This window comes from Mauremys mutica, chromosome 13 (genome assembly GCF_020497125.1).
Source record: "Mauremys mutica isolate MM-2020 ecotype Southern chromosome 13, ASM2049712v1, whole genome shotgun sequence".
In the NCBI taxonomy this organism is placed as follows: Eukaryota; Metazoa; Chordata; order Testudines; family Geoemydidae; genus Mauremys; species Mauremys mutica.
This window is the reverse complement of record NC_059084.1, coordinates 11861920-11882907: the sequence shown is the minus strand read 5'-3', so window position 1 is coordinate 11882907 and position 20988 is coordinate 11861920.

Here is a 20988-nt window from a genome sequence, read left to right as displayed (position 1 = left end):
CATATGCTGAGGTCTGTTCTCTCACTGCATTTAAACCAATGACATTTGTGACTGTATGAATTGCTTAAATTTAAACAAACTGTGTTTCTAAAGAACGTTTAAAGTGTCTTCATAAATTTTCCATTCTAAACTTAATTCCAAGATATTTTTGAGACGGCGATGGAGCAAAGAGCCACATTTAAAGGAAGAGACATTTGCATACATTTTGCTGATTATAGTAGTTGCACATTTTAGTTTTAAACATCAATGGGTTGCAACTGCCATTCAAATGATATGGAAATTGCTACTTTATACTGAAATTTCCCTTAAGCAACAAAAGGGAAGGATTAGCAAATGGCTCTGCTTTTTCGCTTCTCCTCCTAGCAGTTGTAAAGCCTGACAGCACACGAACAACACCTGTGTTAGTTAATATTTTATTTATACTCATTTGCAAGGTAAGCAATCCCCTTGAAATTTTATAATAATTTCCAATTTAATTGTTCTTTAAAGATCGGTAGCACACTAAATTAACCCCTGACAAAAACACACCGTTACCAAGATGGATTGCATGTATGCCTTTACCAAAATACATAAATAGAGAGAGACCAAAATTGACCAATATTTTGTTATCGAGGCATTAAAAAGATCTTCAGATTTAGATTAAGTGAATCAGTTGGAGGCTCTGAGGGCTGCTCTTGTAAGTGGATAAGCAACATTACACACCGAGGACTGATTTCATTTACACTAGTGGGACATTTACCAGTGGAACTGCTCAGATGATTAAAGTTATTCTAAGTAGTTGCAGGTCTGGTCCCTTAAGCCCGGACCTTGCAAAGGGATCTGTCCAGGTGAACACTGATGCCAGTTCAAAGTCCCATTGAAGTGAACAGGACTCTGGGTGGTTGCAAGAATCCATCCATGCACACCCATTTGTAGGAGTAAGGTTCTAATAATTTAATTTTCTTGCAGTCCGGAAAGTGCCAGCTTTCTACTGGCTTCTAATGGCTATCTCAAGCAGCTAGATAAATTCAGACTGCCCATGATTGTGAGGACATATGAACACAACTTTACCGAACACCAGAAAAGATAGATTAGTTATGCAGAACTGGATTACAAATTGATCACATTCGGGCATCCAATCTATAAGTATAGATACTGTGTAAAAACCTTAAGAAATTCTTTGTACTGCCTGTCATAGTGTTTCAATAAGAAGATACTAAATGACCTAAAAATCCACATCCTCCACATTTTTATTACTAGAGATGGTAAGTTTCAAGAGAACCAAAAGTGTTCCTTCACATTGTTTTGTATTTATAGAATAATCTCTATATGCAATGTACACTGTAACCCCTATCTGCCCCAGGCACATGGTGTAAGCTTTTTAAAAAAAATCCAAATATCCAAAATCCAAAATCTCATCCACAGGAAAGACAGATGATTTCATTTAAAAGTGAACTGTCCAAAGGTGCTGACTGACTCAACAACATTTCTATACTGATGTCAATGTCATTTTAGAGTAGCAAAGTGCGTGGAAAAGAATCAGTTCTTCACACAACCATGTTATCACTCTCCTGTTATTGGAAATACTAATTTAAACAATTTAAAAAATAAAACACTGTGCTCATAGACTGGGTCCCTGTATGCCTAGTCTTATTCCAGAGCACATTTTATGGACAAGTTTTAAATTCCTCATGAATAGGTTGAGAATGGAAATATTAACAGAACACTAAAGGAACTTCTAAAACAACAAGATTTCCACCTGCATGCACCATTACATATCTGCATATATAATACAGTGGCACAAACTCAGCTCTCATTTACACCTCTGCAACCCCTTTGACTTCCCTGGATTTGCTCTGGCATAAGTGAAAGGAGAACTTGGCTCAGAGCATGTTTGCATTGCATTAGTCATATTAAAACCAATACAGAATACTTCAGAGCAGAGTACAATATCTTCATGCAAGTATACACTGATAATTGTACTTACAATTTCTGTTTTGTTAGTCACACATGAATATTCATGAACATTTAAATTACTAGGTCACTGGTTTGAATACGGCCCAGGTCATCACCAGCTGAAAGGGATTATCATCTGACCGCTGTTAAATTGCCTGTTAGAAATGAGTGGGTGGTCTTAGTCCACTTCTTAGTGGACAGGTGTCTAAAACACCATCACAACATGGATTTTGATTGGCAGTCGGAGGTGTGAGGAACTCACAATACAATACCTGTGCTGTGGGTGCAGAATTTAAGTTCTTATTATTCCTATTGTTACGTTGTACTCCGTATGATTTTAGCATTTACAGCAACATGTTCAGGTGGCCAGAGTCCTACCCATACGTAATCCCCATGGAGGCCAACAAGAGCTTTACATGCATAGGGAGTGCAATGTTTGGCCCTAAGTTCTACATCTTTTCCAGCTACAGAATTAGGAGACTGGATTCTTAACCATTAGGAGACTGGTTTCTTTTCCAGTCTCCACATTAGGAGACTGGTTTCTTAACACAAGATAAGAGATTAACACAGTCTGATCATGCTAAACCAGTGGCATTTCTGCTGCACTTCAAATGTCTATCTTCAGACCCTATTATTAAACAGAATGATGCCACTAAGGGCTGCTTTATACGATATTTAATAGAAAATGCTGCAAAACCAGGAAATGTCAACATCAGCAGTTTGCTTCCTTTTTTTTTGCATCATTTGTGCAGCACCTATCCTGATGGGGCTCCTTCTACTTCTCTTCTAGCAGAAATTAACATTGCTGATATTTATTATGATTGTATTATTTCTGCAGACATTCCATCTGCCTGGCTTCACTTTCTGGATCCCCAACAACAGAATTCCCACCCCAAACAATTCATGCTAAATAGGAAGTCAATTATTTTAAGTCAATATATAACAGTCAGCGCATATATCGCATGAAAGGGGTGGTGCATGCACAGTAGTCCAAGCACACAATCATCACATAGTCAGATGGAAAGCTCAGCATCAGTCTTTTGTTACATTTTCGTAGGGTGAATTCAAAAGCCACACACACAGATTCTAGAGTGTGAGATGATCCTGATGGGAACAGTGTTCAGGTTGGTCAGTTTCCTGGTCTAGTAAAATGGGCAGAGTCTTTTAAAATCTAAGCATTTGGGCATTTTCCAGGCAGAGATGCAACAATCTTAAATTCAGGTTGGCCAGTTAGAGGCATAATGCTTGGATTGGTGTGCATCTTAGGCCAGGCTCTGACCCTTCAGTTTTGTTTGCATGCAAAGACAGGGATGTCAGAAAAGGTTTCGCTGGCCTTCGTCATCCCTTCCCTTTGTACTGCTCCTGCAGGAAAAAGAAGGGAATCCAGCCCTAACTCCCTCCCCAACATATCAACAGCGAGCGTATCTGGGTCCTAATGCCACCCGCTCCGAAGCTGCCAGCATAGGAGTGTCAATAGCATTGTGATCTGGTAAGTTGGTTTGAATATCAAGGGGGGTACAGGGTGAGCAAGAGAGAAATGGCTGAGGCCAATGCACTATGAGTACTAAGCTCAGCTGGCAGATGGACCCTTAGGCCAGGAGGAGATTCTAACCTGTGCCTGGGCAGAGCTGGGGGAGAGAACTGGGAAGCTGTAATGGACTGTCAATTAGACACAGGAGAGAATCTGGCCTTTTAAAATACATATAATAGTTGAGCATATTTTGCAAAATCCATATAATCACTCTTGGAGGGGTGGGGGGAACCAAAGAGCAAAATTTTCAGAATGATATGCATGCAAAATGATCGTCATAAGCACAATCCTGGTTAACGACAGTGCAAACAACCAGTTAAATATCTAATTGAAAATTTATGCACATTGTTATTGTCATTGCATTTTCATTTGCAGTAACTGAGAGCACAAGTTAGGCATGGAAATGCACTCAAGACTTTTGCAAGTACCTGTGCAATTCTGAAAGCGCAGGCCCAATTTGTAAACCTTATAAAAAGAGGTCAAATAGTATGACCGTACTAAAATCACCAGTGAAAAGCTGAGCTCCACCGGGCAGTCTCTGGGATTATAAAACGTTCATTGGTGCATGTTTGTGCAGTGTATTTTAAAACATGCACTGACTGTTTAGAATATGCACAATGAATATTAAGCAAAGACCTGAATTTCCTAGTGCCGGTGCCTGGAAGGAGCACTGCCTTCTATCTGAGGCGCAGTGACCTTTTGGAATATTTTTAGGCACTGTCCTATACACAATAAGTTTTGCATGAGTGACTCCTACCCAGATAAAAGCCAATATTAACTATGAGAGAAAGTGAATCTGTGCTTTCTATAATTTTGGAAGAAAAGAAAATTGTGAAGACCAGTAGCAGGATTTATAGGTGGTATAATTTTAGTCTTTGTTTGATCCTAAAACATACTTTAAAATATGCCCTGGATCAAGGAACCTACCATTTCCCCATTATTTCAGAGAATGAGAAAGCCTCTAAAATAATGAGAAAATGGAACTGGACAGAATACCCAGGTTATGGGATCTCAACATGCTGTGGTATTTTTAGATCATCAAACAACTTCCTTGTGAAGAGAGAGCAAATGTATATCCCAATACAAGTCACTGTAGGTAATAGATAATGCTATACGTGTTTTTCAGTATTAACTTTGTTAAATACTGAAAAACTCAACTCTACATGGGAGTCATTTCAAGAAAAACAAACTACAACCAAAGTTAGAGAACACAGACACAGACTAATATGCAGCCACTAGCATGGCTCTGCCACTCACAAAAGAATCCAAACTCAGCAACCTCTCCTCCATGTATAACAGGCCTGGGTGGGTGGCAGCTGCTGCACTGCACTGGGCAGCGTCCCAGGCAGCGTGGCTGGAAGAGGAAAGGCTCTGGCCCCGTCCCTTCCTCTCCCCGCCTGGGCCAGCTGCTGGGGGCACTTGACCCTGGGGAGGGTCACTTGACCTTAACCCTAACCCTTTGTGCCCCTCCCTCGAGTTGCCCCTGAGTAAAACCTACCTACGAATGTAAGGCAAATCTAGGAAATGACACAAGGAATTAGGACGGTACCAAATGCAGGAGATGGAACTAGACAGAATACCAGGGTTATGGGATCTCAACATGCTATGGAGTTTTTAGACCACAAGTGGCCAGGACCACATTTTATATCTCATCTGAAAGATGGATATGTATGGAGGGTCTTTCCAGTGGAGCTCTTGGGAGGATTTTTGAGCAATCTCCTGAAAGTTTGGAAGCCACCTCTCTCGATGGAAAAAATGACCCAGATGTTGTAAGTTTATAAGCCAAAGGTCTATTTAATAACCTTAAATCAACTTTCTGGAGACTAGGAGAGGGACAGTCCTTGTGCTACCCTGCCTGATTTTGGTAGATTTCCCCAAATCCCACATACGCATCTTGCTTGTCCTTCCAGCCCATGTTCTGATCAGGAAGGAGTTGTAGCATGTGTGCTTGATTTGATACAGATCTTAAATCTGATCATGTATATAAAATGATACGATATATCCAAACAGTCTGAAAAGTGTTGATTATACTTTTTATAAAACTGCTTGCACTTTCTTTCTCTACACATACACAATCTCTCTCTTTCCAATATATGAACAAAATATTGAATTGAGTTTTCACTCATACCCCTTTCTCCCCACCAGTATAACCCTACTGACTTCAAGGAAATGACTCCTGGTTTAGATGGGTATAAATGAGAACAGAATGAGGCTCTCTCTATCATAGCAGCTGATGGAAAATGAATGCCCGTGCTTGCTCCACAGACAGAATCCTGTGCACATTGGTAGAGTAATTATGTAGTAAACAAAGAGCTATGAGGAAGCTTATCAACTGATCACACCACAAACCAGAGCCTTTGTGAAAACTAAACCAGGGGATGTAGGATTGTGGTCTTGTTCTTATCCACATGCAATGAGAAAAGCAGAAAATGAAACGCTAATAATCAGCATGATAAAGGTAGACAGAGTTTAGAATTAATTTTACTCATTTTTCTGGGGTTTAAAAAAAGAGGGGGAGAAAAAAAACCCTAATGGAGAATATTACTGATGTAGAAAGAGAACAGGATATGATTGTGTAAAGGACTGCAGGCTTTAGGTGGCACCAGCAAGCAGTTTCATTCCCTGTTTCTTCATAAATTATGTTCTCTATTAAAACTTTTTTTTTTTTAAATCTTCAACCACCAAGGACTGATAGCTGACATAAAAACTGACTATTTTATAGTGGCTTTGATTTTGATGTGCACAGGGCCAGATCCACTGTTGTTACGCAGACCGATTTAAATACACCTCTCAGTGCTCCAAGTACCCATCCCAGGCAAAGGGAGATAATGGCATTTTCAGTTCTACCTTCCCTTGGGGTTTCCACATGGGAGAAGCAGCTTTAATGTATGGCCAGGGAATCTGGAAGCTCCACCAGCAGAGGCTGCTGAAGAGAACCACTGAGCAGGTGCATCTTTCCAGGGGCCTCTGCCATGCTAGAATGCTGCCATTTTGGTTCTACTGGCTCTCGGCGAGTCCCACTGGCACAGATCATGGTCTGAATCTACCCCATAGTATCTGAATGTTTCTGAAAAACCTAATACAGTGAGTCCCTTCTTGCCCAGCTAGCCAGATTCTCAGGCCACCAATTCTCAGTTCCCACCAGATCTTGGTTACACTTACACTAGTGTAAATCTCAGGTGGATGTCCCAGCGTCAGTCGGTGCATGACTCTTACCTCCCCTACCAGTTCAGCAGCCCTGCTGGTTTTCACACTCAGCAATCAGTGGCAAGAATCTGTTTTAGTACAGTTTGTGGTAATGAAGTACAAGTGTTAAGTTATCTAATCAAACTACTAAAATAATCTTGTGATGCCTTTTGATAAGTCAGTTTGAAAGATACTGTATCTGTAGCATCTCTTCTACATAAGAGATTTGAGATTAGCTTCCTCTGGAGTAATGGTGCCACCACCAGCTAGTAGCTAGAACTGATTTCAGCAGAGAAATCTTGCATTATGGATTTCTTCATGTACATTGCTTAAGTTTACAAGTATTTGACACTGAAATATTTTTTAAAAATATCACCTACTTCAGTAGGAATATGGAAGTTAAAAACTGATCATAAAGCTGAGCTGCAAAAGAGGAAAATAAAAAGATTTTTGACATTTCTTGCTTCTTTCCGATGCATAATGATCTGAAAAATGTTCGTGAATTAAAAAAAAGCCTGAGAGTAGAGATGTCTGCTTATTTTTTTCAATAGAAATGCAGGCTTTATCTAGCTTGAAAGACTCTGTGGCAACTGAAGAAAGAGTGAAATAATGATGTCACAAAACTCAAAGCTGAACAACTGAAACAACAGAAACTTGTTTTTTTCTCATATTTAACTCCGATGCCTAAAGAACAAGTGAGAGAAAGGATGTCTTTGAAGGCTGGCTTTTTTTTTTTTTTTTAAAAGGACTTAGCACTCTGGTCCCATCTGTTATGGCAGGGGTAGGCAACCTATAGCACAGGTGCCGAAGGCGGCACACGAGCTGATTTTCAGTGGCACTCACACTGCCTGGGTCCTGCCCACCGGTCCGGGGGGCTCTGCATTTGACTTTAATTTTAAATGAAGCTTCTTAAATATTTTTAAAACCTTATTTACTTTACACACAACAATAGTTTAGTTATAGATTATAGACTTATAGAAAGAGACCTTCTAAAAACATTAAAATGTATGACTGGCATGCGAAACCTTAAATTAGAGTGAATAAATGAAGACTCAGCACACCACTTCTGAAAGGTTGCTGACCCCTGTGTTACGGTGCATGTTTCTGGGACTCAAACAAAACCAGTGAAGACCATTCCTGACACACCTGATATTTCTATAACCCTTTTGCCAGCTGGTAGTGGCAGTGACCAGGGCCTGCATCAATAATATGTGGGAGGTGGTGGAATCTCCTTCCTTAGAGGTTTTTAAGGTCAGGCTTGACAAAGCCCTGGCTGGCATGATTTAGTTGGGAACTGGTCCTGCTTTGAGTAGGGGGTTGGACTAGATGACCTCCTGAGGTCCCTTCCAACCCTGATATTCTATGATTCATGGGGACCCTTCCTAATATGAATAAACCTCCCCACCTAAAACATTATCCACTCCCAGATTTTAGGAACTTAAAATGTAAATCACCAGGTCACCTTCACAGGTGTTTCTTTCCCACTCACAAGCACATGTGAGTCCTTGGGAATTCAAAACCACAAATACCTTTAACTAGGGGAAAACATGTCACCCAAAGAGTTGCATAAAAATAAAAATGAGCAAAACCCATAAAAGGGTTCTGACCTACCCACAGCCCCAGCTGTTAATTGCCCGGCTTATTGAGGCTCAAAACACTTATTCACAAGACAATCCTCACCCATCTAAACACTCAATCACAAATCCAAATAGATTCAGTGGTAGAAAAGTGGGTGGAGCTGGTTGGAAAACATGCCCTCCCACAAGCACAAAAATTGTAGACCTTTTGATGAAAAAAAATGAAACATTTTAATATGGGAATGTGGCCAAGGCACCTCATGGGAGTTGATGTTCAAGTATTTCATGCTTTCATTCTCCACAGGCTCCTTGGTTAGACAATATCTCCCATAATGCACCACAGCTTCCCCTCTGGTGAGAGGAAGTGGCTCATCATGGGAGCCCCTGGGCTGAAAATCCAATTTTCTGCTGAAGAGCCTGCCCCACCAGGTCCAGCTCTGACCTGCAGTTACCTGGTCTGATTCCATGAGGTCAACTCCATCAAGTCAGCGACTGCCTGTGTCCAGCCCTGGTGAAGTCAGCTCAGTGGCTTCATGAGCCTGTCTAGAGAAATCTGGTTCTTCATTGCCCAAATCTGGTCCTGCAAAATCCTCCTCTGCTACCACCACTTCCCCGACCCTCTTCCAGGCCAATCCAACGGACTGTCTGGTTGGGAAACCCAAAGCCGAGCAAGAGCTCTGCACAAAGCTCTAGGTTTCTCAGAAAATTCCCCTTGCTGTATTTAGGTTCCCGAGCCAACCAGATTCCACTGCCTGTCAGCTCAAGGTGACCAACAGAGTGTATGTCTTACCCAATTCATACGTCCTTTCAAGAACACAGTTACATAAGCAAACTATTACTTTATCTAATCTCAAATCTCTTATGTAGAACAGATGCTACAGATACAGAATCTTTCAAACTGACTTAACAAAAGGCATCACAAGATTATTTTAGTAGTTTGGTTAGGTAACTTAACATGAGTACTTCATTACTACAAACTGTACTAAAACAGACATGTCTCTATCTATATCTATCTATATCTATACAAACTGTTTTAAAAATCCTTTCCAGGTCACCTTTAAAACAAGTTACTTTAAAATACATCTTTCACGCTCATTTTGTTGAAGTCCTATACGGTAGTGGAGCCATGCAGTCTTGAATCTACCAGTGTAAGGAGTTCATTACTCCTAAACTGTGTAAATGAACTTGTTGAAGTCATCTCATTTATTGATAGGCATCAGCAATGAATTTTAGAAACTGCCATTCAATGAATGTGGTTTTTATTGCCTATTATATGAATGGCCAGACTTCTACTGTTGTGTAAGTCACTTATTTACAGCCCAAAACTCGTTCTTTGTATAGGAAAACCTCATTTGTGAATGGCCTTTTTCTGTGAGAGGTAAATCATTTAAAGTTAAACCAACTTCTTTGAAATTGAGATTAAAATAAATTCAGCTGCAGAATACATGCTGCAGTATAAATTTGATGGCAAGCAGTAATCAGGAATAGTTAATCTACTGAAAAATTGTCTTGGTCAAAATGTGGGGGAAAAGAAAAAGATTTCACATAAAGAAAGAGGAGCAGCTGGTTAGAATTAGGGTTTGGCAATTTAGTTTGGATATAAAATAAGAACTGACACAAACCTTTGGGTACACTTGAAAAGAACCTTAAGCGAATCTTTAATGAGGGCAAGAAAAGGAAAGGCTTGGATAACTTTTCTTATCACATTATTTTTTATGCCTCTATGCTTCTTTGTTCCCTGTGACAAAGATCCCATGAGAAATCTGTTCTCACAGCATTTCCAGACTGAGCAGAAGCAGGGAGCACAAACTTGTTTTAGCAGAGAGTTCTACCCTGTTTTTGCATATTCTACAACTGTAAAATTGTTTGTATTTTGTGAAACATTTGGTAAAACTTTGGGATCTTATCCAAACCAAATCTCTGAAGCTGTAGAAGAGTGTGTTTGCGGGCCTGGCTAACACCCTTAGGGGAGACAATGTCCCTACACCAGCGGAAAAACTCCTTTTGTCAGTGTATGCTGCATCTACACTAGGGACTATGATGACATAGCTATGTCAGCACAAGCTGTGTAGTGTAGACGTAGCCTAAGAAAACCAGATTTTCAGTAAATGAGGAATTTTGGTAATTTCACAAACAATGTTGCTAAAATGCTTTAAAATAGTGTTTGAAAAACTTTGGAAAAGGGTCCATTTCAAACATTGCAAAATGGAAACAACTTTGGAATTTTGGGGAAAAAATATTGAAATTATTTCCCTATTTTTCAACTAACTTTACTCATGAGTTGTGTGGTCATCCCAGTTATAGCAATAAATATCTTCTGCAGCAGTTCCACATTATCATACAGGCTCTCTCACTTAGTATAGTTCATGCTATGTAAAGTCCTGATCCACAATCCACTAAAGTCATTGACTTCAGTGGGCATTAGATTATTAGATCCTTAAAGAATGAAACCTTACATCAAGTATTTTCCTCACTATATTTCCCTGTTCACTGAAGTAGGGATGGTCCAGTGATTGGAGCCTAGGCCTGGTTTGGGGGACCTGGGTGCATGTCCCTGCTCCACCACAGAGTTTCTATGTTACCTTGGGCATGTCACTTAGGTCCTCATCAATAAAATGGAGATAATAGCACTGCTGTATTCCACAGGGATGTTGTGATGATAAATACATTAAAAAGATTGTGAGGCAATCAAATCCAATGGCAATAGGAGCCTTATTAGTACCTTAGCTAGATTTGTTCTATTTTTATTTTACAGAAATTTAGTTTTAGTGAGAGTAAAATAGGGCCTGATTCTGATCTCACATGTTTTTCCAGGGTAACTGAGATCTGGTTCTTAGTTACACCAATGTAATTCTGGAGTAACTCTATTGACTGTAATAGTCACTCCAGATTCACACCAGTGTAAAGGAGACAAGCATCTGGAAAAAATCATTTTTTTAAAATGAGCACCAACTGACCTACCATTTTTGAATGTTACAACATTTCTGTGATATACATATTACCTACAAGCTGGCATTAGCAGTTCTAATTTTCAGCTGGCTTTATGTAAACTTTTAGATGCCGATGAGGAACACCTTTGATAAACCCTGCGAAACACTCATTACACAATATCCCAGTGTAAAGTTACTGGTTCCCATCCTTGCACTCACAATATTGCAACCTGCATATTTTATTCCATACACAAAAGGTCAAAAGCTTACCAGCAGGCTGCCTAGCTGCCCAGGCACATAATGTATTGGAAAAACAGAACTTAAAGGAGCTGCTTGCTGTAATTTCCTGTAATTTAAGACTATTTTTAAAACTTTTGCTGCCAAACCCCCATCTGACTGTCACACTCTTACTGAATTTTTGCCATCAAAACACAGTAATTTATTAGAGCTCAAATCCAACTGGTTATTTAAGTGTCTCAGCTTTAAATACTACTCAGCCACTTTAGCTGCACTACATCTTTGGGGCTCTCTATAATTAATGTTTCTTAAGACAGTAAAGTGAGCGGACTATTTGTGTGCAGCTCCATTTTAATTCTTTTAACACCCCTCTGAGTTTAGAGTGCAAAATTACAGGGAGGGCCACATTTTTTAAAGTGTCTTGCAATGAGTGACCCACAAAATTGAGTGCACATCTACTGACACTAGTGTCTCACATTTGTACACAAATCAGGTAAGTATGTGCTTCATTAATATTTACACACATAATTAAACTATTTGTGTGATTAGACCATGGCTTGTTTGTGTAAAGGTGGGTGTCTGTGAGCTCAACAGGTGCATATCTCTGTGTGCACACATGCGTTTGAGAGGGGTGTTTTGGGAACGCCTGGAGCTGAGAGTTCCATGGGGGAGGGAGGGGATTGGAGCTGTTAGGTCAGATGATGGGACCCTGAATATCCTGTAGCAGTTGCTGAGGGGGTTGGGAGCCATCAAATTGAATTTTGGGGCCAGAAAGTTCTGTTGAAGTTGTGGGGTGTGTTTGGGTAACTGGAACATTGAGACCCAAAAGCTTTGTGAGGCGCGCACATGCATGCTGGGGAGTTGAGAGCGGGAATGTTGGAGCCAAAAAGCTTCATGGCTATTGGGTGATAGATAGTCCTTTTGGCTCTGGCACCAAAAATCCTGATAAGAACAGGAGTACTTGTGGCACCTTAAAGACTAACAAATTTATTTTAGCATGAGCTTTCGTGAGCTGCAGCTCACTTCTTCGGATGCATAGAATGGAACACACAGACAGGAGATATTTATACATACAGAGAACATGAAAAGGTGGAAGTATGCATAACAACAGGAAAAGTCTAATCAATTGAGATGAGCTTTAGACTTTTCCTGTTGGTATGCATACTTCCACCTTTTCATGTTCTCTGTATGTATAAATATCTCCTGTCTGTGTGTTCCATTCTATGCATCCGAAGAAGTGAGCTGCAGCTCACGAAAGCTCATGCTAAAATAAATTTGTTAGTCTTTAAGGTGCCACAAGTACTCCTGTTCTTTTTGCGGATACAGACTAACACGGCTGCTACTCTAAAAAAAATCCTGATGTTCTCCCCCAATTTGATCCAGCCCAAGGGGGCTTCACGACAGGCAGGAAGCGCACAAGAGGAAGTGAGGGGTGAACAAAGTTGGGTGAGTGCCTGTCAGCACGTGTCATATCTCAATACTCACCAAAAGGCTGCCCTGACTGGTGGGGGCAGACCAAGTCCCTGCTCTGCCCCCAGCAGTCGGACCTACTTCCCTGTCAACAGAGGAATTTTTTTCTTGCCTCACTGACATCTGCCATCCCTGGGCAGCTGTCACAAGCTTGTAAACTTGAGTTCTGATGAGCTTTTACTTGTGGCGTTTTTCTTTGTGCTGCTTGTTGTCGGCGATTGCCCTGAAAACAATGAAGTCAGAGGCTGCTGCCGTCCACTAGCCACCAGGATAGGCCAAAGAGTCACAACTAACCCAGATCCTGCTAAAAGAGACCCCTTCAAGCCAGTTTGGAAATGTGGGCTCTGTGCACAAGGGCCTATTTCTGCAAACACAGCAATCCTTCGCTGGTCCTGAAACTAGCACCACAACTTTCCTCTCGTAACGAAACAAGCGCTGAACAATTCAAAAACGTTTATGGGTATACATCAAATGTAGCTCCTACACAGGGTGGCTGATTCTACATATTAACTGTTGTGCTGTTTGGCTCAATATTATCTGAACCTGAATAAGGTCAGGGAGCAGGTATTCGGTGCAGGAAGTGTTATTATGGAACCAGTGTTAAAAAGAGGATTATAGTCTGAATGAGACACACTCTCCTCCACGCCCTCCCATGGAGGTCAGTGGGAAATTTATTGGATTTTTATATTAGAGAAAGTAAAAAAGAAAAAAAATCACCATATAGACAACTCATTGTACAATGCTAGAATATGGAGAGGCTGGTGTCTCAGTTTTCCAGTGGGTGTAATAGTATTTACTTTCCTCAGAGGAGTACTCTGAGAATTCAATTAGCGAGTGTTTGCATGGCACTTTTAAAGACATGAACCACTGTGAACTGGATCCTGCAGTCTTTACTCACAGGAGTACTCCCACTGAAGTCTCACTGGAGTCAACGGGACTCCTGGCTGCAGGCTAACCCCCATCTAAGAGCAAAGATTTATTACTGTACTATAATGCCTACACCAGCATCTACTTAAAGGAAAAACATTCTTCCTTTCCATCACACGTTCTTGGAATCTGATCAGAAAGACAGAGGAAGAGAAAAATATAGGAGGATTAAGAAAAAGGCCAAATGGCTTCCAGAAAAATAGTTCTCTCAAAGCCTTTGTGTAATTGTTGTAAGAGAGGAGCATGCCTGGACATGCCAACAATCCCCAGAGTGCATCAGAGAGGAACAAGCCTTTGTTTAATGCAGTGCCAGGTAACCCTAGCACCTCTTAATTTTGGCAACCTCTGGTAACCATAGAAAACCATTATGTAGGACATGTAGTCTGAAAAATGCACTGTCCGTTTCTTCAGATATAAAGTCTGTTAATAAAACAAGGTCATATTTGCCTTAGGAACACAGCTTCCTCGCAAAAGTGCGGGCAAGCTGTTTCTGCTTCTTTGTGTTGGTTTGCTACAGTATAGACACTATCTTCTTGGAAACAAATCATTTTACTTCCTACTGTTTTGGGTGTCCTGGTGTAAATGAGTCTCTTGTTAAATAGCTGGTTACCTAAAAGTGGAAGCATTTTGTGATGTAAACATCTTTAGAATGTAAATTATTGTTTGTGTGTGAAGCAAGATATGATTTCTGTGGGTCAGTCAGTTCATGCCATTTTAACTCTTGCTTAGTGAATGCCCTGTTTAGATTAAGAGGGCTTTTTCGTTCTTCACTCAATTAAACTGGAAGTCTCTGAGAACTGGAATTGACAAGTAATGGTGTTATGCTGTTAGCTTTAGCTGCACTCACAAATGTATCCACAAAGCTTGTGGATTGTAATCCTACTTATTAAGAAGCACCGGACGTGATGTTTTGTAACACTCCAAAGTAGCATGAGATTCTATTATCCTGTTGTTTTCTCTATGGGATAGACATAAAGCAGCAAGTGGCTGAGGCTGTGGCTTTCTCTAGAAAGCTTGCATTAAAAGGAGCAAAATATGGCAATAATCAATACACTATACAAAAATTTATGTCTTAAACAGTAATAAAGGAACTGGCTCAATTATTTTTCTTACAAAAACACTGGGAAGGGGAAAAAGGTGCATCACCAAAGCACTGGTACTATAGTAAAGTACTATACCTGCAAAGGCGCTGGAGGGTGATGGACAAGTGTAGTCAAATACCTTAACAAATGCAGTGTTCTGCCCAAAGTGCCCACTCACTTTCTAGCTAGAGACACCTCTGAAAATCCCAAGGAGCCACATACACACAGGAAGCCACCAATGGGCTGAGGGAGAACATGCCACATCCCCTCCCCTCCCTGGATACATTTGGTAGTTGCACATATCCTATTGCCTCTGTCATACAGCAGAAGGGAGCACATGGCCTCATGGGATTACAGTGACCAGATGTCCCAATTTTATAGGGACGGTCCCGATATTTGGAGTTTTTTTTTCTTATATAGGCACCTATTATCCCCCAACCCCGTCCCACTTGCTGTCTGGTCACCCTACATGGGATTAAACAGTTTCATTATCCAAATTACATGCATTTTTCAAACTCATTCCTTCTTCAAAAATCCCAGATGCATTTGATTGGCAGGGTATGTTACAGTCTTGCTACTGTCAGATACTTGTAAGTTACTCTTAAAAAAAAAAGATTTATTAAGCATTAAAGATACATTTCCCTTAAATCCTTTAATTACTTTATAAACAAGAAGTTCCCAATCCAGTCTCTAACTACTGAAGAGTGGCATCTGGCTAGTTAAAGCTGTAGGAAACTATGAATCATTTCAACCTGTACTGATTCTTTCCTGATAACTAGATGGACTTCTAGTATTTTCATAAAAGTCTGAATTTTGAAAAAATATTATCTATGGTTAATGTGTTTAATGATTTCAGGGAATGTACAGTTTCTCAGCCATGGGATCCAAAAAGGGGTCTTTCCGTGTTAGAAATCAAAGGGCTAGGCTGCTACACTGGTGTAAATCCATTGCTTTGGTACTGATTTATACTGGCATTACTGAGATCAATCTGGCCCATAGCCGTTAACCACATTAAGACTAAGGGCCAGATATTTAAAAGGTACTTACATGCCCAAAATGCAGATAGATGCTTTGAAAATGCCACTAGGCCCCTAACTCCTATTGACTTCCCAATGAAATCAATGGGACATAGGCACCTAGGTGCTTTGAAATTCCCATTAGGTGCCTATCTAGATAATACTTAGTCATACCTCAGAGCGGGGGGCTGGACTAGATTGCCTACCAAGGTCCCTTCCAGTCCTACATTTTATGATTATATCTACATCTTAAAGTACCTGGAGTACCTTTAAAAATCTGTTACTCAATGTATAGGAAATTAAATGGTCTCTGCCTCTTCTCCATACATTCAGGAGCCTAAATGTCAACTTAGATACCTAACTTTAGGCTTCTAGTTTTGAAAATGTTGTCTAACACTAACTGTACATTTAACAGTAGCTATTGCTAGGTTGAGATTGGGAATTTGGTGCATTTGCACCTGTCTGTTGTCCTGGTTCTCCAGTAACTTCCTTGATTCACACCCCATAGAATCTCATGCTGCTGCAGCATCTATGTGGTACAGTAAGGGGCTGATTGAACAGGTGTTATTGCAATAGGGACATTGGGAGTGCCCCGACTAGGGTATACTCAGTCCCCACTGTTCCAGGTAGAGTTCTTGTCCCTGGGCTGCTCTTTCTATTACATTGCAGACCCACCACTGGGCACGCTCCAGAAAGATGAACCAAGTGGTCTCCAAGAAAGCTGCACCTTCTCAATGAATGACATTTTGCACTTATCTTACTCATGCTATTTATTGAATTGGTTGTGGATTCAAAGCAACCGACTTACACATATAAGGATTTAACAAAAAGTGGTATTTTTGTTTATCAGTAACTTGTCTAAAAAAAATCACAATTGCTTTTTTGTTTCGGAAGATCAAGAACATTTCCTTTTCACATGCCAACAGAAGCAGCACAATTGGATTAATAAGTTAGAATGAAAGTTTCTCCCTTTAGATGTAAAGGAGGAACTTGCCTGATTTAAGGCCAAGAATACAAGTTCACTGTCAAGTATGTATTTATAAATAGAATTATTGCATAACTCTTTTTGATGGGCACTGCATCCTCAGGGTATAATTATAGCAATTATCTGGATGGATCTTCTCATCAATAACCTTTGACTCATCTCCTACAAACTGTCATCCTTCATCACCACATCGTGAAAGCAATGCTTTGTTTCTACTCATTCATCTGCTTCTGAGAAGGAAAGTAGTATTAGGACAGCCTGCCTGCCTGTATATATGACCTCCTGTAGTTAGCTTACATCTGCCAGACGGTATGGCAAGACACAGAACAAACAGCAGTTCACTGCTGTACTGTTCTTCTGACAAGCTTGGGATGGCAGGCATCTTTACGCTCAATCTAGTACCGAGTGAAAAGAGCTGCATCTCTTTTAGAAGATCTCAAGACAACATTAGCAAAACCCCTTTATGAATATAAAGCACAGATATATGGCCCAATTTTCAAAGATGCTGAATACCTGCAGCTTCCACTGGCTCTTATGGGATTTGTGGGTGCTCAGCACTTCTGAAAAAAAATCAGTGTATAACTGGAGTAAGCTCATTGAAAGAACTGGATTTACTCTGAATTTGCACCAATGCAAGCTGGGACTATAACTGGGCTCATAGGACCCAATCATGCAATTCTGGATAAGGCACAACACCCACTGGTTTTCTGTGGAAGTTTTACTGGAGTAACGCTTACAGGATCTGGCCCATTTAAACTGAGTAATGTACAGACTGCTATGACCAATGATGGCAACATAGCAATTGAGAGACAGAGCATGCGAAGTAATATGGCAAGAAATAACTACTGTAAATATATAATATTTTATAACTTTAGTTCCACAGTGAAAAGTTGCTGATGAGTTGTTACAACAAAACAAAATCACTTCTGCCAGAAAGGGAGGACATTTTTGCTCTCTAAATACACAATTTTCTCAGATAAAGGATGGCAGTTAGAAGGGTTAATTATAATAGCCATTTAACTGCTACCTACCATTTGATTAGTTGGTATTAATAAAGGCAGGGCTCTTCCTTATCAAAGCATGCAGCTCTGTCACTCTCTCTTTGCATTCTTACCCTTACCAGCCAGTGTTGCTATGTGAACAGGGCTGGGGTAAGACTAATAATGGATGGAATCTGGAAAAAAACAAAAAGCTAAAAATAGAAAAATAATTTAGATGTAATGAAAACAGTCAACTGACAAAAGAAGAAAGAAATTAAATTCTGTTAACTGTCAAATGTTAGTTAAGAATGAAAACAGATTGAACTCAAACTGCTAGAAAATACTTTGCCATTTTATAATGGTCGCACATCCGTAACGCTAGAGTCCAACTGTTTCAGTGACTAACCTCAAACAATAGTGGGCTGTTAAAAACAAACCAAAACAGCAGGGAATGATATTTGTTTGAAAGCATACTTTATTAATGCAAAGTGCTTTCAAACATTGATTTGATTTCTCAGACAAAAAACAGAAAACTAGATGTTAACCTGAGCAAGTGGAGGACACTGTTGGAGCTCTATACCGATAACAATAGTCATTTAAATGCTATCCATCCGGGAGCCTGCCACTAATCAAATAGAAGCAGCTTGTATTCAGGGCGATGGTCAGCAGAATGGTTCTCTAAACACAGGTATCTAAGTGAATGACACCTTCTGAACTCTACCTACCTTAGAAAGCTCTTATGATTAATGAGAATCTGTATCTTATTTATGAACTTTTCTAAACTACTAAGATATTAACCTCTCTTCACATTTTCTTTATCAGACATTCTAATACAGCAATCTGAGCCATGCTCTCTCTCACACACTACTGTAATGCCTTTATATCATTTTAAGGGTTGACCTTTAGTTATAAATGTTATTTCAATTTTAATTGGTGGCCCTGAAAGCAGCTAATAGCACTGGCGTAAGGCTGCTGGCCTTGTATGTTTCCATACACAATTCTGATAATGGAACTCAATCATGCTGGCCTGCAACACTTATGGGTTCCTATTTCTAATCTCGTGGGGTGATCATCTGGCAATACACACCAGGGCTACCCAGGATTCAGGGGGTCTGGGGCAAAGCAATTTCGGGGGCCCCTTCCATAAAAAAAAGTTGCAATACTATAGAATACTATATTCTAGTGGGGGCCCCTGCGGGGCCTGGGGCAAATTGCCCCACTTGCCCCTCCCCTCCCCCCGGGGAGCCCTGATACAATTTACACCATCATCTGCTAGGTATCAATTAAGGGGCAATGTGCTCTAGTGGACTGAGCACAGGACTGCTAGCCAGGTAATTCTGCATTTTAATGTTAATCCCATCACAGCCATTCATTTTTGTGACTTGGACCAGTCAACCTTGTGGGCCAAATTCATCCCTTCATCTGAAGGGAAAGGAATTAAACGAGAGATTACTTTGATCTTCTCATCTTCCCCATCTGTACAATGCAGCTAACACATAGGTTCTGCACAATATTATCATTAAAATTACTCCAGTCATTACCTTTTTAACTGCCATATTAGCAGTCATTTGGGTCTGAGGTTTAGTTGCCAGATGCTTGGTTTTACTTATTGTACTATGGGGAGGCCATGTGACCTAGTGGATAGAACAATGGACTGAAAAAATCAGAACATCTAGATTCTATTCCCAGCCAGTTCACTCTGTGCCTCAGTTTCCTCATCTATAAAACTGTGATAACGACACTTACATCCTTTGTAAAGCACTTTGAGATCTACAGAGAAAAAATGCAAGCATTAGGTATTATTAGTATTAAAGCAAACAAAATGAAAGAGGGAAAAACAATTAAGATGAAAAAAAATCAAGCTAGTCTTCATTTTAGTAATCTCCTTTCCTTCTCTTTCTGTACAGACATTTTTCAAAGGGCAAAAACCTTGTGTGAGAGTCTCAGATAATCTGACCTATCCATGTGGGGAAAAAGGGAAAGGAGGCTATTTTAGGGTAGGATTTTGGGAGTTGTCCCACCACTGCTCTAGTATGGCAGCAACTCCACTTGTGCAAGCAACAGTGGGAGCACTAATGTAGAGAAGCTGCTAGCATTTTTATATCCATGACAGAGATCTGCTGTAGCAATCCTGGGGATATCAGTGTAGCTATGGCCTCTGGTTCTTTTCCATGCTTGTTCGTCTACAAAAAGAGACAAATGTACACAAAGGGGACTAGGCACTGAAGAGCAAAAAGATAAGGCAATGCAGCTTTGGTTTGTCATGTTTGCACTTTAGTTGTCAGAAAGCTACAGGCACAACACACAGCATCACTCTTAGCTAGCCAGAGGAATCACAGCAAAGTTTTGCAATGAACCTGTCTGGCTAAGCCAGACTCTCACTAAGTAGATAGCAAAAAATTAGAGACAGGAAAGATGTAAGAGGTATAAAATAGGGAAGGAAAGTGACACACGGGGAGGAGTAGAAACCTTAGATTCACATCTCAGGAGTTGCTCAGGGCACAGCCATGGAGATGAATATCACCTGATTCCCTCTCCTCATCTAGTCTGGTCAGGACATCTTTTAGGATCAGGAAAAAGGGCTGGTGGTAAAACCCTGCATCCCCACCTGTGGCAACACTGCTCCATTCTCATGCTGTGTGCAGAGCAGTTTGCCAAGTACTCCACAGAAAATAAATACCTAAAAGAGGTGGCAACTTTGTCCCATCCAAAACTCTCAAGTCAAAACAAGCAGCCAATGGTTGATATGTGTACACTTCACCTCACCATAAAGTCTGTTGCTATAACAAAACTGGTTCTTTGCTCCTAGCTTTGAACCCCTAATTAACAGTCCTCTTAGTTCCGATAAAATTAGTTTACATCATTTCTTTGTCTTTGTTCTGTACTTTCAACCAGTTTTATGTAACATGTTAAAATGATCCACCTGCCACCTTTCACCTGCTATGGACAATTTAAGACTTCGTCACTGGCCAAAGGTTCAGCTCAGCACTACCTACATCTCAGGGGTATTCTGAGGATTAGTTAATGCTCGTTCAGTGCTTTGAAGAGTAGAACAATATATAAATGCTAAATATTATCTGCTTTCTTTGCTGGAAGAAATGCTTATGAAAAACAGGTTCATAGATATAATAA